Consider the following 13,739-nt stretch of genomic DNA (forward strand, 5'->3'; position numbering starts at 1 on the left):
CAGGGCCTTGTGAGTGGTTGGTGGGAGGGATCAGGGTCTCCTCAGCATCCGTCAGTTCCTGGAGCATCTGAAGGGGCAGCCTACACCTGGAGGAAGGCGTGGGGCTGGCCCCCGTGGGTACCCAGTGCCTGGCATCTCCCAGGCCCTCTGTACTCCCTCACAGACCCCCTCCACTGAGCAGCACAGCCCTGAGGACAGAGGCAGCAGCCCGGAGAGCATTTCCAACACAACTGTGTTTATTCAGATTTACACATGAGCCCTCCAAGGTTTTGCTCCCCGCCCCCTACCCCTAGGCCCTCCCTTCCGGTTGAGCCACCCTCTCCCTCCCCTCCCTCCTGCCCCTTCCTTCCCCCACCCTCCCCCATCAAGCTAAGGCCCAGCAAGATCAGCACTGGGGGAGAAGTCTTTGCTTTGAGGCACCTGATGGCCTGAGGGTCCGAGAGTTGAGAGCCCCACCCTTGGGGATTGGCACCAGAGAGCCTGCCCTGTCCCTCTACTGACTACAATGCTGCATTTTCTTCCTCTTAGAGAAGAAGGGGTCACCCTTTCTCTTTTTAGACTGCGAGGGGCCACCCAGCCCCCAAGCCAGGGACTGCGCCCCAGAGACTCTGAGCCCAGGCCTTAGGTGGGGCATCTGAACAGGGGATGGGCCTCTGAAGAGAGCTCGCTTCTTGGACTTGGTGGCAGGAGCGGGTGCTGGGCTGAGGTCTCTTCTCTTTACAGATTGGGACTGAAGAGCTCCCTGGGGTTCCCGCCCTTCTAGGCTGAGAAGGCCCGAGGCAGGGACAGGGCTCTGGGACAGCTTCCAGGGCCACAGCCTGTAGTTGGTACCCACGGCAGAAACTATGCCAGGGATTTCCCTCTCCTCCTCACTTGACCCCTTAGACAGCCTGCGTGACTCCTGACAGCAGAGGCTCCAGGGAGACCCCAGGTGTCCTTGGTCCCCACACCTGGGCAGGTGGGTCTATGGTCCTGGGGAGGAGAGTCTGGCCGGGCAGCCCTCAGCCAGCGGGAATCCAGTCTCTCCAAAACCACAACAGGGTTTATGGACCTGACCATCCCAGTGCGCACCCTGCCTCGTCCCTGAGGGTCCCGGGAAGCCCTCTGGGGGGTGGGTCTGTGATCCTGGGAAGGAGAGTTTGGCAGGGCAGCCCTCGGCCTGTGAGAATCCAGCCTCTCCAAAAGCACAACAGGGTTTTTGGACCTGGCCATCCCAGTGCACACACTGCCTTGTCTCTGAGCGTCCCGGGCAGCCGTCTGGGGTGGGCAGGCCAGGCACATCTCTCTCTGCTCCTTGGCCCGCTGCAGACTTAGAAGAGATTGAGTCCAGCTGGGTGGTGCCATGACTAGGGACTGCCCTCTCACACCGTTCCTCCTTCAAGGATAGGAGGTGCTTCTCTGCTACCTGCGGGAGTAAAGGGGGCACTTACTGGCTCTGCCTCAAGTGTGAACAGGGCCCAGGGTGGTGAAGACCAAGGCGCTTGGGTGGCAGGCAGGGAAGCCTGAGGCAGCTGGGCTTCCTGTCAAAGACAGAGGGTGTGGCTCCGCTGGGCATCCCGCTGGGCCTCACTGCAGTTTGCATCCTGACTCCCCTCCCTGGCTCCTCTCCATCCTACTCCATCTGAACCCGCACCTCCCCGCCTCGGAGTGGCTCCCCAAGAAGCCGAGCATCCCCCGCAGGGTGGGGTGGACAATCAGGTGGGGCTTATGTGCCGGGTCCCTCCTGCCCCCAGGGTACCTGGGTTCCCCTCCCTCCCTGCTCTACCTGGGCAAGGGTGAGTCCTTCCTCCTGCTCCAGCTCCTGGCTTAGGGCCAAGAAATCCATGTGTGGATCTGGGGAAAGCAATTCTTCCAGGAATCGGGGGTGAATGACGGCCTCCACCTGGAAACAGAAGGGAGACGGTGTGAGCTTCCCGGGCAGGGAGTAACCTGGAGCCAAGGACACCTGGAGGAGATGCAGAAAGCAGTGAGCGCCCCGTCCCCACCCTTCTGGAGCTGTCTCATATCATGGCGACCACAGCTACACACACAGACCATAGACCTGGTAGCGTACACACATGCAGACAGAGACACACAAACCACACACAGACACACAAAGAGACCCACATATGGCACAGGAAAATGGACACAAGTAATTTCCACACTCCACACTCACGCCCACACAGACACAGAGTAACCGATCACAGACACAAAGACACAGACACAATCACATACGCAGACAGTCAAATCGATGGCAACACACACAGCCATCTACTGCGGAGGAGCTAAGGAACAGAGCTTAATTCCAAGGACCTGTGAGTGCCACCCCCTCGAATTCTGCAGACTCCAGCACTTGAGGCTAGCCCACCTTGGTGATGAAGTCTTTCTGGGAACACAGATTGTCAGCGTAGCTCAGGACACCTGGGTCTAGAAGCATCCCGTCCCCTTCCTGCTCCACTTCGCCCTCTTCCCATTCTCCGTTGAGCTCCCCCATGGCCCCAACGGGAGGCCCCAGCAGCTCCTGTACGATGTCCACATACTCCTGCACCACTTCAGGGGGGATCTCCTCGGGGGCCTTGGTCTCCGCTGGCTGCTGCGGCCTGGGTGATGTCAGGTGGGCCTTGGTCTCCGCTGGCCGCTGGGGCCTGGGTGGTGGCAGGCAGGCAGGTGGGGCCTTGGGGCCGGCCTTGCTGGGAAGGTACACTGAGGCAGGGAGGGAGGAGGATGGGCGTGGTGAGGGCTGCTCCTCCTGCCTGCATCACACAGGGGAGGGCAGGGCTCAGGGAGCTGAAGTGGGTCCCAGCTGGGTCAGGACCACCTAAACCACAGCGCCCCTGGAAGAGACGCCACAGGAGGGGCACATGTGAGACAGCATCCTTTTGGAGGAAGCTTGGAGTCACTGATATATGCTGAGTACTCCACCCGCTCATCCCTGCTTCCTGGGCAGATTGTTGAGTTTTGGAATGGCGAGGGGAGAGAGTAGCTAGGAAACCTGACCAGGTGAATACCCACTTGATGAGCACGGGCCGCCCAGCCCCCCAGCTCCCCTGAGCTGTCTTGTTGGAAGGAACAAATCCCTCTCTTGAAGGGAGGCATGGGGTGTGGGGACAGTGGCCTCCCTCGGCCCCTCTGGACTTTGCCGTGGCTCCTGTGGGAATGTGGGAAGCCATACCTGGCTGCTTGACCACCTCAGGGGCCGACGGTCCCTGAGGTTCAAGCCTCGGCAGGGCTGGAGGAGGCAGGCACTGGGGCCCCTTCATCCACTGCGACTTCTGAATCTGCATCTCCTCCTCAGCCTCAAACTCCAGGAACCTGGGGTGAAGAAGGTGTAGGCCATCCTGAGAGGGTCCAGGCCCTCTGCCCCCAGGACCAGGCAGCAGCCGATGGCAGGGATGGGAAGGCATGCCTCAGGCAGGCTGTCCAGGCCCTCCTTGGGGCCCATCCCCCAGTCCCAGAGGGAACTACTCCCAGAGTTCTGGGCTCTCCCTCCCTCACCCGGCCCCTGCAGAGCCCATGGCATCAACAGGGCTTTCTGACTTAAGTCAGGGCCACGAGGCCCAGGAGGGCACCAGGGGTGGGGTTTATGGCAGAAGGCGTCCATGATGTTGCCCAGTTGCATGAGTCCTGAGGTTGGGACTGTGGGTCCCTGAAGGATAACCCAGGAAGATGAAGCGTGGGAGACCCCGGTCGGGAGGAAGCAAAAGCTGGGTGCAAAAGACAGGGCCCCTTTCCCCTGAGGCTGCCATCTTTCTGTCTTAAGGGAAGGGACTACGAGGAGCAAAGGCGGGCAGGCCAGAGATGGGTCTCATGGTGTCCTGGACGCAGGTCTCCCCTGACCCAGCGCAGGTTTCTCCAATCCTGGCCAGGCTGGGATGGGCGAAAACCGACTTCTGGCCACTGCTGTGAAGAGAGTGCACCCCGCTCTGTCTATAGTCCCCAGCGCCCCTTCTCCCCATCCTCACAGCTGGCAGTGATCTCCTTTGGGCTGTGATGCTGGCTCCTCCGTCCCTGACCCTTAGTGTCTGGCAGGGGTTGGCCCGAGGCCAAGCAGGGCGTGGCTTCCCACCAGGGCCGGATAGAGACCCCAGAGCACTCCAGGAGGGAGGAGCAGCTTCCTGAGGGAGTCAGGGGCCCAGGAGGGCCTTCGTTTGTCCTCACCCTCCTCATGCTCCACACTGAGAAGCCACCATGGCCATCCGGCTTCTGTCACCCTCTGTCACCCTGCCATGTGGGCTCTGCCCCTGCACCCCAGACTCACTTTCCCGCCATCTAGTAGAAGATCATCCGGTCAAACGTGCTCGTGTGCTGCCATTCCTGCACGGCTCGCCACAGTCCCTCCTCCAGGATCATGGTGGGCTTCCGCCGGGCCAGGGATCTGAGAACTGGGCTGTAAGGCAGTGCAGTCAGTCCCAGTCCATAAGCCCACCCTCCGTCCCAAGCCCACTGGTCCCAACACCCGGCCCCTGTCCCCCCCACACATGTCCTGCCATCTGTCCCTGTCCTGTTCTCCCCCACGTGGGCAGGATATGCCCCCAAGATCAGTCATCAACACAAGCCACCGGCTGGTCTCTCCAACTGCCCCTCGAGTCCTCAGTGTTACAGTGTTGACAAATGAACTCAGTACTATGTGTGGAACTTGAGTGTCCCCGGCATTCCTGTGCTGAAGCCCTAATCCGTCCGTGGTGTGTCAGTTCTTGGAGTTAATCAGGGTTAGAGCAGGTCATGAGGGTGAGTTCCCATCATGGCATCCGAGCCCCGATAAGGGCAGTAGGAGACACCAGGGCTCTCCCTCTCACCCGCAAGAGGACACAGCCAGAGGCAGCCCTCTCCACCCAGGACACCAATATGCTGTTGCTTTGATCTGGTACTTCCGATCTCTGGAACTGGGAGACGTGAGTGTGTCCTGATAAAGCACCCAGTCTATAGGATTAGTAATGGCGGAGCCCGAGCTGACTGAGACAGCGCACACACAGAATGACCGGGGAGCGAGGGTTAACATGCAGGTTCCAAGGCCCCAGGACTGAGCATTTAACCAGCTTTCTGGAGACTCTGGAGCAAGGCAGCCCCTGGGGATGCAGCCTCAGAGTCCTGGAGACGAGTAGAAAGCAGAACTAAAGCAGAACGGCATTGAAGCCCACTCCACGCCAAGCCTGTGAGCCTGGGGCAACTCTACTCCACGAATCAGGGTCCCCAGTGCACTGGGACTCAGCTCCAAGGGAGAATGCAACCAGTTCCAGGATGCAGGGGCAGCAAGATTTTTTGGGACAAAGATGGGGCCTCCTTACACCTACACCCTGGGCAGGGGACTTGCCTAGGGGAGTGGCTAGTGTGTTGCCTGGTGGATGTGCTCAAGCTCCCGTGGAGTACGGGTTTGCTCATCAGCGGGGGACACAGGATCACGGAGGCACCGCAGGATGGAGAGAGGCAGAACTGGGACTGAATCGACAAACTCTCAGATGCTGGCATTGCTGCCTCAGTCACCACAGTCCGTGGCCCTGGGCTGCTGGGCTCGTGATGCCCTCAGAGCCATCACTGGAGCCCGTGGCTTTGGGGAACACTGTCCTAGATAGCCTAGTCCTGATAACGATAGCAGTAGGGACAGTAATCATTAACAGTTATCATGTAACGTGTCCCAGCATGTGCCGGGCACTGTGCTGTGTGCCTCATGTGTGAGCTCAAGTCACCTCTTCACCATCCTCTGAATGAAGGAACGTCGTCCCTTTTTCTAGAAGGGATCGAGGGCAAAGCTGCAAATACCTGCCCAGTAAGGATTGGCTGGACTCACGGGACAGTGAGGGGCAGGTGAGATGAGGCCCCTGAGAGTCTGTCCTGAGCGGCAGCCAGATGAATTTTGCCGAAAATGTGCCCTTCCATAGCTCAACCTGTCGCCTTCAAGACTACCCTGCAAGCTCCCCTGAACAGCGTGACCTTCCGTCCATCCAGCAGCCTCTTTATGGGTGAGCTTCAGGGTGAGCTCCGGTGCCCCGAGGACACTCACATGAAGAAACAGGAAAGCGCTTCCGTGTTCGGACTCTGGGGAAGGTGCCTCCGGGCCAGGGGCTTGTAGTGCTGCCAGAGTCGGAAGTTCTCATACACGCTCTGGGGGTTGCAGGAGTTGTCTGGCGGGGCCTTCGCCTGGGAGGGAGCCAGGCTGCCCTCTCCATGAACCCCTTGTGACCATGGATGAGCATTCCCTGGAGCCATGATGGGGCCCAGCTGGGGAGCAGGTGGTGGTGCTGGAGGAGGAAGGCCCTGGGACCAGCCTCCGTCACAGGCCTGGGTGCCCCCAATGATGTGGACAGCCATAGCGGGCACCACAGGGACAGCTGCCAGGGGTGAGGGAAGTGGACATGCCACTCCCTCACAGATGGCACCTGGAGCCTGCCAGACGAGGGGAGCCTGAGGTAGGACCAAGGTCTGTGCCTGAGGGGCCTTCACAGGCCCCACTTCTGTCTTCATCTGGACAAGGACGTTGGAAGCCCGGGCCCAATTGAGGCCTTGGCCATCCTGTCCTGCCACCAGAGGGGTCCTGGGGAAGGCAGACAGCACCGGAGGGCCGCCTGGAGGAACCACTGCCGTCACGAGTTGCGGCCCATCTGCTGGGCCAGGAGCAGGTGTGGCAAAGGACAGAGCCGTGAACACTGGCATGGAGGCGCCAGAGTTCTTGGTGACACCCGGTTCCAGCTCTGGGCATGCTGTGGAGATGAAGGAAAGAGGTGAATGAGCTGGGGTCTCCAGGTCTGCCCTAGTCACTGGGGAATCAGAGGGGTGTCGTACAACTGAGGGCATGTGACAGGGAAACTGCAGCTTGCAAGTGTCCCTGATTGTGCATCGCATGCTCTGTTCCTCCGTAGGAGGGTCCCTTCACTAGAGAGCCTGGCAGTTAACCCAGATTGCACCACTGCATTCTAGCCTGTGTGACAGAGCAAGACTCCATCTTGAAAAAGAAACAATGAAAGAAAACCACTGGATGGAAATCTCTCCCAAGCCAGCACCCTGTGAGCCCTGAAGAGAACCCATACGCATCACACCCAGTGTGCAAGTGATTGTTCTGGCACCATGCCCAGCAAGTGCTAAACATGGGTCAGAGTCAGGCGACACTTTCCTCAGTGCTCGGTGGTCCTGGCTGCCACTCAGGAAGCTCCGTTGCCAGGGAGCAGGTCTGAGAAGCAGTGGTGGAGTTCCCTGAGATACTGTCATTGCACAGCCAGCAAGAGCGGCACACGATTAGAGCACAGCCAGCAAGCGGTGAGCAGTGGGGCTGTCGGGGGGGAGGGGGGGTGTCTGGAGATTTTCACAGCTGCTGGTCATGTTACGGTAGGTCGTGGGACAACGAGCCCATCTCTGGTCCTTTTCCTTTGAGCTCCCAATAACTGAATAGAGTGACCAACCAAGAACCAGAGGTTCTTGGGCCACAGGCCAGGTGTGGCAAAGTTGTCTGGAGCTCATCCCTGTTCGCTAGGACTTCATGCAGTCTCCAGTCAAGGGGAATAGGGATACAGCACATGCACCTCATCAGTCAGGACACACATCCTAACTTGAATAATAATAATAATAAGAGGACCATCTTCCTATTTGTGTTCTACTCTCCTTCCTCTACTGAAAAGGAAAACAGTCTTTCCAGACCTTTCCACTGAGAACCAGCAAGAGTCCACACCTGTCCCCTGTTCATGAGGTAGTAGACATGGAATAGAGGCAAATTGTTGATCTCCACAGAAACACAAAGTGCAGAGGACAGGCCGTGAGCTAGCAGACAAGAGGAAGTGGGTCTGAAGACCTGCGCTTCCACAAAAGGACGAACAATTCAGAACAACCTGGGAAGCCCAGGCCGTGTTGCCTGAACTTCCCCACTGCCCCCACCCCTGTTAAAGCCAACAGGTACCTGAACTGACTGAGAAGCCACCTCTGGGGAGCGAGCTGAGAGGCTGCGGCAGTTACAGTAGCCCCAGGCTCGCCCACCCAGAGGCTGTCACTGCATGCTCTGTCCCAGCCATCACACCCAACAGTCGTCTCTGGCTGAGACGACTTCTCCTCACTCCTCCCTAAGATCTAGAAAAGTCCAGTCCAAATCCCTCTGAACACTATGGAAGGGCACCGTCCAGCTGCCCAAAGACATAACGCAGGGCTCAGGCTTGCCCGCCATCTTCATTGGGCCACCGGCACAACACGATCCCACCACTCCCTACAAACACACGGTGACGTGACCCGTCCCCCTCTAGAAAGAATCAGTACATCCACTCCATCCTTTCCCCTACACGGTGTATTCCCCCAGGCATCTTGGTCCACCTCCAAGGAGCCGTCCTCCCTAACCACAGACTCAGGGTGCCATGGCCCTCTCCAGGTGTGATGTCTCTGGGGACATCCAGTGCTCCCTCCGTCCTCGACACTAGCCCTATCAGCTGTCCCTGGGGCGGTGTCAAATTTGAATTCCCAAGGATTTGAAACGTGACAGAGACTTGGATAATGCCCCTGTCCCTACAGACTCACCTCCATTTGAAGCCATCCCCTCAGGCTGGGTGCTGATCACCGCTGTCTGACAGTTTCCACGATGAGAAAAGTCAAGAGCAGGACCCAGAGAGTGACCTGCCTCAACAGATTCTCCTGAGTCAGGTAGGTCCGGTAAAATTTGAAAGTAAAGCAGTTTAGAACTTAGGACCCCAGACATTCTGCAGAGGGGGAGGGGCAGTGCAGCAGGTACTGGAAGGGGTGGGGGACATTCTGTGAAGGGCTCCAGCCAATAGGAAAGAACTGAGATTCCCTTCCAGCTGGAGGGCAGCAGCGCAGACTGTGTGCACCTCTTCAGGCAACTTTTTTTTTTTTTTTCCCTTGGGACGGAGTTTCGCTCTTGTTACCCAGGCTGAAGTGCAATGGCACGATCTCGGCTCACTGCAACCTCTGCCTCCTGGGTTCAGGCAATTCTCCTGCCTCAGCCTCCTGAGTAGCTGGGATTACAGGCACGCGCCACCATGTCCAGCTAATTTTCTTTTTGTATTTTTAGTAGAGACAGGGTTTCACCATGTTGACCGGGACGGCCTCCATATCTTGACCTCGTGATCCACCCGCCTCGACCTCCCAAAGTGCTGGCATTACAGGCGTGAGCACCTGCACCCAGCTAAGAGCACCAATTCCTAACTCCCCCTGTGTTTGGGGCCCAAGGTGGGTTTGCAGTTTGAAGTCTGCTGAGGTGAGCCTCTTCTCTAGGAGATGGGGGCTCCTTCCCTTCCTCCACATCCCATTTCTTTTTTTTTTTTTTTTTTGGAGACAGGGTCTCCCTCTGTCAGCCAGGCTGGAAAGCGGTGACGCGATCTCAGCTCACTGCAACCTCCGCCTTCCGGCTTCAAATGATTCTCCTCCCTCAGCCTCCCAAGAAGCTGGGATCGCAGGCATGTGCCACGATGCCCGGCTACATTTTGTAGTTTTAGTAGAGACGAAGTTTCACCATGTTGGCCAGGCTGGTCTTGAACTCCTAACCTCAGGCCTTGGCCTCTGAAAGTGCTGGGATTACAGGCGTGAGCCACTATGCCCTGCCCCTCTGGGTCCCATTTCTGAGAGGAGACCCCAGGTCCATCTGGAACATTCCTCAGATCTGAAACTGTCAACAGGCTAATTTAGTCCTTAAAAATCTTACATAATACCAAGCACAGTGGCTCACGCCTGTAATCCCAACACAATGGGAGGCCAAGATGGGTGGATCACCTGATGTCGGAAGTTGAAGACCAGCCTGGCCAACATGGTGAAAGCTCTTTCTACCAAACATACAAAAATTAGCTGGGCGTGGTTGCGTGTGCCTGTAATCCTAGCTACTTGGGAAGCTGAGGCAGGAGAATCGCCTGAACCTGAAGGCAGAGGTTGCAGTGAGCTGTGATTGCGCCACTGCACTCCAGCCTGGGCAACAGAGCAAGACTGCATCTCTAAAAGAAAGAAAGAAAGAAAGAAAAAAAAAAGTAGGAACAGAATGGCAATTTTCCTGCTGATGGGACAATATCGAGACTCAAATGTGGCTACAGAAGCCATCTTCCTCCTAACTGTTGAAAGCAGAGCTCTCCCATCAGAGAAGTAGCTTAGAGCCTGATTTATTTTAATTTAATTTAATTTTATTTTATTTTATAGGGACGGGTTTCTCCATGTTGGTTAGGTCGGTCTTGAACTCCCGACCTCAGGTGATCTGCCTACCTTGGCATCACAAAATGCTGGGATTACAGGTGTGCGCTACCATGCCTGGCCTTATTTAATTTTATTTTTTTATTTTATTATTTTTTTTTAAATAAATTTTTTAGGGGCTTTCCGGCAAAAAAACGGAAAGGCTGCTAGACAAATTCTAAAAGAGCTGTAACACTTTTTATTTTATTTTGAGACAGAATCTCACTCTGTCCCCCAGGCTGGAGTGCAGTGGTGCAATCTCGGCTCACTGCAACCTCCGCCTCCCTGGTTCAAGGCATTCTCCTGCCTCAGCCTCCCGAGTAGCAGGGTCTACAGGTGCCCGCCACCACGCCTGGCTAATTTTCCTACTTTTAGTAGAGACGGGGTTTCACCATGTTGGCCAGGCTGGTCTCGAACTGTTGACCTCGTGATCCGCCCACCACGGCCTCCCAAGGTGCTGGGATGACAGGCATGAGCCACGGCGCGGCCAGACCCTCCCGTTTAACGGTATGAGAGGGGAATGAAGGGGATGGCAGAGGACTGGCGATGTGTGTTATGAAGAGGATTTCTGTTTCCACTAGGTGGTGCTGTTGGCTTAGGAATACCACGCGCTGGTCAGAGCATGAGCAAGTTTAGGTGAAATGACCGGGACGCAGGTGGAGTGGTTTTAAGGAGCAGAGTTGATTAGGCCAGAAAGGAGGAGGGGAGAAGAAAAGAGCTCCTGGCTACAGAGGCATAGGGGGATTCTGATAACGAGAAACCCTGTCCAGGTGCGCTGCCTCACGCCTGTCATCCCAGCACTTTGGGATGCTGAGGTGGGTAGATCACCTGAGGTCACGAGTTCATGACCAGCCTGGCCAACATGGCGCAAAACCTCGTTTCTACTAAAAATACAAAAGAAAATATAGCCTGGTGTGGTGGTGTGCACCTGTAATCCCAGCTACTTGGGAGGCTGAGGCAGGAGGATCGCTGGAACCCAAGATCGTGCTACTGCACTCCAGCCTGGGCAACACAGCGAGACGTCATCTCAAAACAGAACAAAACACAAAAACGTGTTTTCCATGGTTTTTTTTTTTTTTTTTTTTTTTTTTTTGAGACAGAGTCTCACTCCATCACCAGGCGCCAGGCTGGAGTACAGTGGTGTGACCTTGGCTCACTGAAACTTCTGCCTCCCGGGTTCAAGCAATTCTGCCTCAGCCTCCTGAGTAGCTGGGAAAACAGGTGCTCACCACCAGGCCCAGCTAAGTTTTTTGTATTTTCACTAGAGACGGGGTTTCACCATGTTGGCCAGGCTGGTCTCGATCTCTTGACCTTGTGATCCGCCCGCCTCGGCCTCGCAGAGTGCTGGGATTACAGGCGTGAGGCACCGTGCCTGGCCTTGTTTCCTTGTTTTATAAGCCTGGGAACCTTCATCAGAGAGATTTCCCACACCAGGGCTCGATACCCCAACAGATGGAGGCGGAGCCCCTGTGGGGGCCAGGCTGGGAGGTGCAGGACCTGGGCCCCCCCAGGCAGTGCGTTACGTGGCTCTGACACACCCAGAATTTAGGCCCCCGTGCCTGGTAGACCCCACAGCTGGGAGACCCCACGGAATCACCTGTGGGGACCTTTTCACTGTCCTAGGCTGGAGGGTTTAATGTATGATCTCAGGGTGGGGGCTCCCCAGAAGGCAAGAGACATGCTGCAGTCACCCCAGGAAAGAGGCTTTGTGAACTCCTTGTTGGGGTGGGGGTTGCCCTGGGTGGCTCTGAACCTCCTGTTTCTCTCTCTCTCTCTCTCTCTCTCTCTGTCTGTCTGTCTCTCTCTCTCTCTCTCTCTTTCTCTCTCCCCTCTCTCCCTCTCTCTCCTCTCTCTCTCTTTCGGTTCCATATGCATGGAAGGAAAGAGAACTCTTCTGCTACACTGTTGGGTTCTGCAACCGGGGCCCTGCAAATTAAACTGTGGGAAGGAAAAAAGAATTCCTCCTCAAAGTTTTGTTTCTTGTTTAGGAAAGATCCATAAATGTTAGGAATAATCATTTTAAACACTTCCTTCAAAAGCCTTCTTGCCTTTTTGCTAGAAGCCCTATCCTAAGTAGCTGTTAGACATGCCGTGCTCACAGGCACGTAGTACATTCTATGTCCTTGTATTTTAACGGAGATAGCTGTGCTGGACGTGCTCACAGGCATGTCCCTGCTCTGCATGGCTTTCACCTGTTTAGAAAAGTCTTAAGTTATCAGCCAGTCGGGTTTTAGTTTAGATGGTGAGGTCTGGCTCCAGCCAACGGAGATGAGACACAGCAGTAAGGACGACCCCAAATGTGTCAGGGAGAAATGTGTATGTTTTCCTTTGTTCATTGTACTCTTCGTGCCACGACGGCTAGTGGGAGTACCCTTTCTGCAGGAACTTGGCTAATTTTTGCATTTTTAGTAGAGATGGGGTTTCAACATGTTGGCCAGGCTGGTCTTGAACTCCTAGCTTCGTGATCCGCCCGCCTCGGCCTCCCAAAGTGCTAGGATGACAGACAGGAGCCACTGTGCCTGCCAACAGCACAAATTTCACCACGGAAAACCTCTTTTCCTCTTCTTCTTCCTCAGGTTGCTTCCCAGGGTTCACCTCTGATGGTCGGTCAGGCGAGTGCTTCCAGCAGCTTCTCAGGCCTGCGCTGCAGAAATGCGAATGAGGACTGGATGTCGGCGCTGTGTCCCCAGCTCTGGGATGTGCCCCTCCACCACCTCTCCATCCCAGGTGAGGGTGGGAGGGGCAGGGGCTATTGCCCCTGTGTTCCCCAGTGGAGGTGCCAGCTGTAGGAGCAATCCTGGGTATAGGGAAATCCCACAAAGCCCGCTGATGCGGACACACATATATGCACAGTGCACACGTGCGCGTATACATACACACATAGGCATGGGTGTGCACACACATACACACGTGCACACAGGTACTCACATGTATACACGCACACACGCAGGTATGCACACACATGCACATGTGCACATATGTACATGCACACGTATACACACACAGACACAGGCTCATGTGCATAGAAGAATGCACACATGAGCACACATGTATACACATGTATATACACACAGATAGGTGTGCACATATGCACACATATATATATACACATACACATATGCACATAGGCATGAGTATCCGAACACATGCATGCAAGTACACGCACATATGCATGCCTGTGCTCATGTACATATGCACACACACAAGTATGCACACATGCTCATAAGTACACAAGCACACACATGTACATGTGCATCGAATGAGCACATATGTATACACATGTATGTACTCACATGTATATCCACACAGGTACACATGCACACATGTATACACACAGGCACACATAAACAGGTACACATGTACACATGCACACATTTAATACATAGCATGCACAGGCACACATAGGTATGCACAAACATGCACATGTGCACATAGGCACACGCCCACACATGCACATACACACATGCCCACGCATATACACACATACACGTGTGTACTGTGTGGGTCTGTTCTCACGCTGCTAATAAAGGCATACCTGCAGCCAGGCATGGTGGATCCCAGCCTGTCATTCCAGCACTTTGGGAGACTGAGGCGGGTGGGTCACCTGAGGTCAGGAGTTC

General features: G+C 55.7%; 1 non-coding gene and 1 pseudogene across 1 annotated transcript; both read right to left on the reverse strand.

Annotated features, from left to right (window-relative positions):
* Nucleotides 1–493: 493 nt before the first annotated feature.
* LOC135271601 (NUT family member 2G-like) lies at nt 494–8,482 on the reverse strand (annotated as a pseudogene).
* Nucleotides 8,483–10,254: 1,772 nt separating this feature from the next.
* LOC135271611 (U7 small nuclear RNA) lies at nt 10,255–10,317 on the reverse strand. The gene has a single exon (XR_010339729.1). It is a non-coding gene; the product is annotated as a U7 small nuclear RNA (small nuclear RNA).
* Nucleotides 10,318–13,739: the final 3,422 nt, after the last annotated feature.

The sequence above is a fragment of the Aotus nancymaae genome, unplaced genomic scaffold (genome assembly GCF_030222135.1).
Source record: "Aotus nancymaae isolate 86718 unplaced genomic scaffold, 86718_ANA_hifiasm-v0.15.2.pri h1tg000087l, whole genome shotgun sequence".
Classification (NCBI taxonomy): Eukaryota; Metazoa; Chordata; class Mammalia; order Primates; family Aotidae; genus Aotus; species Aotus nancymaae.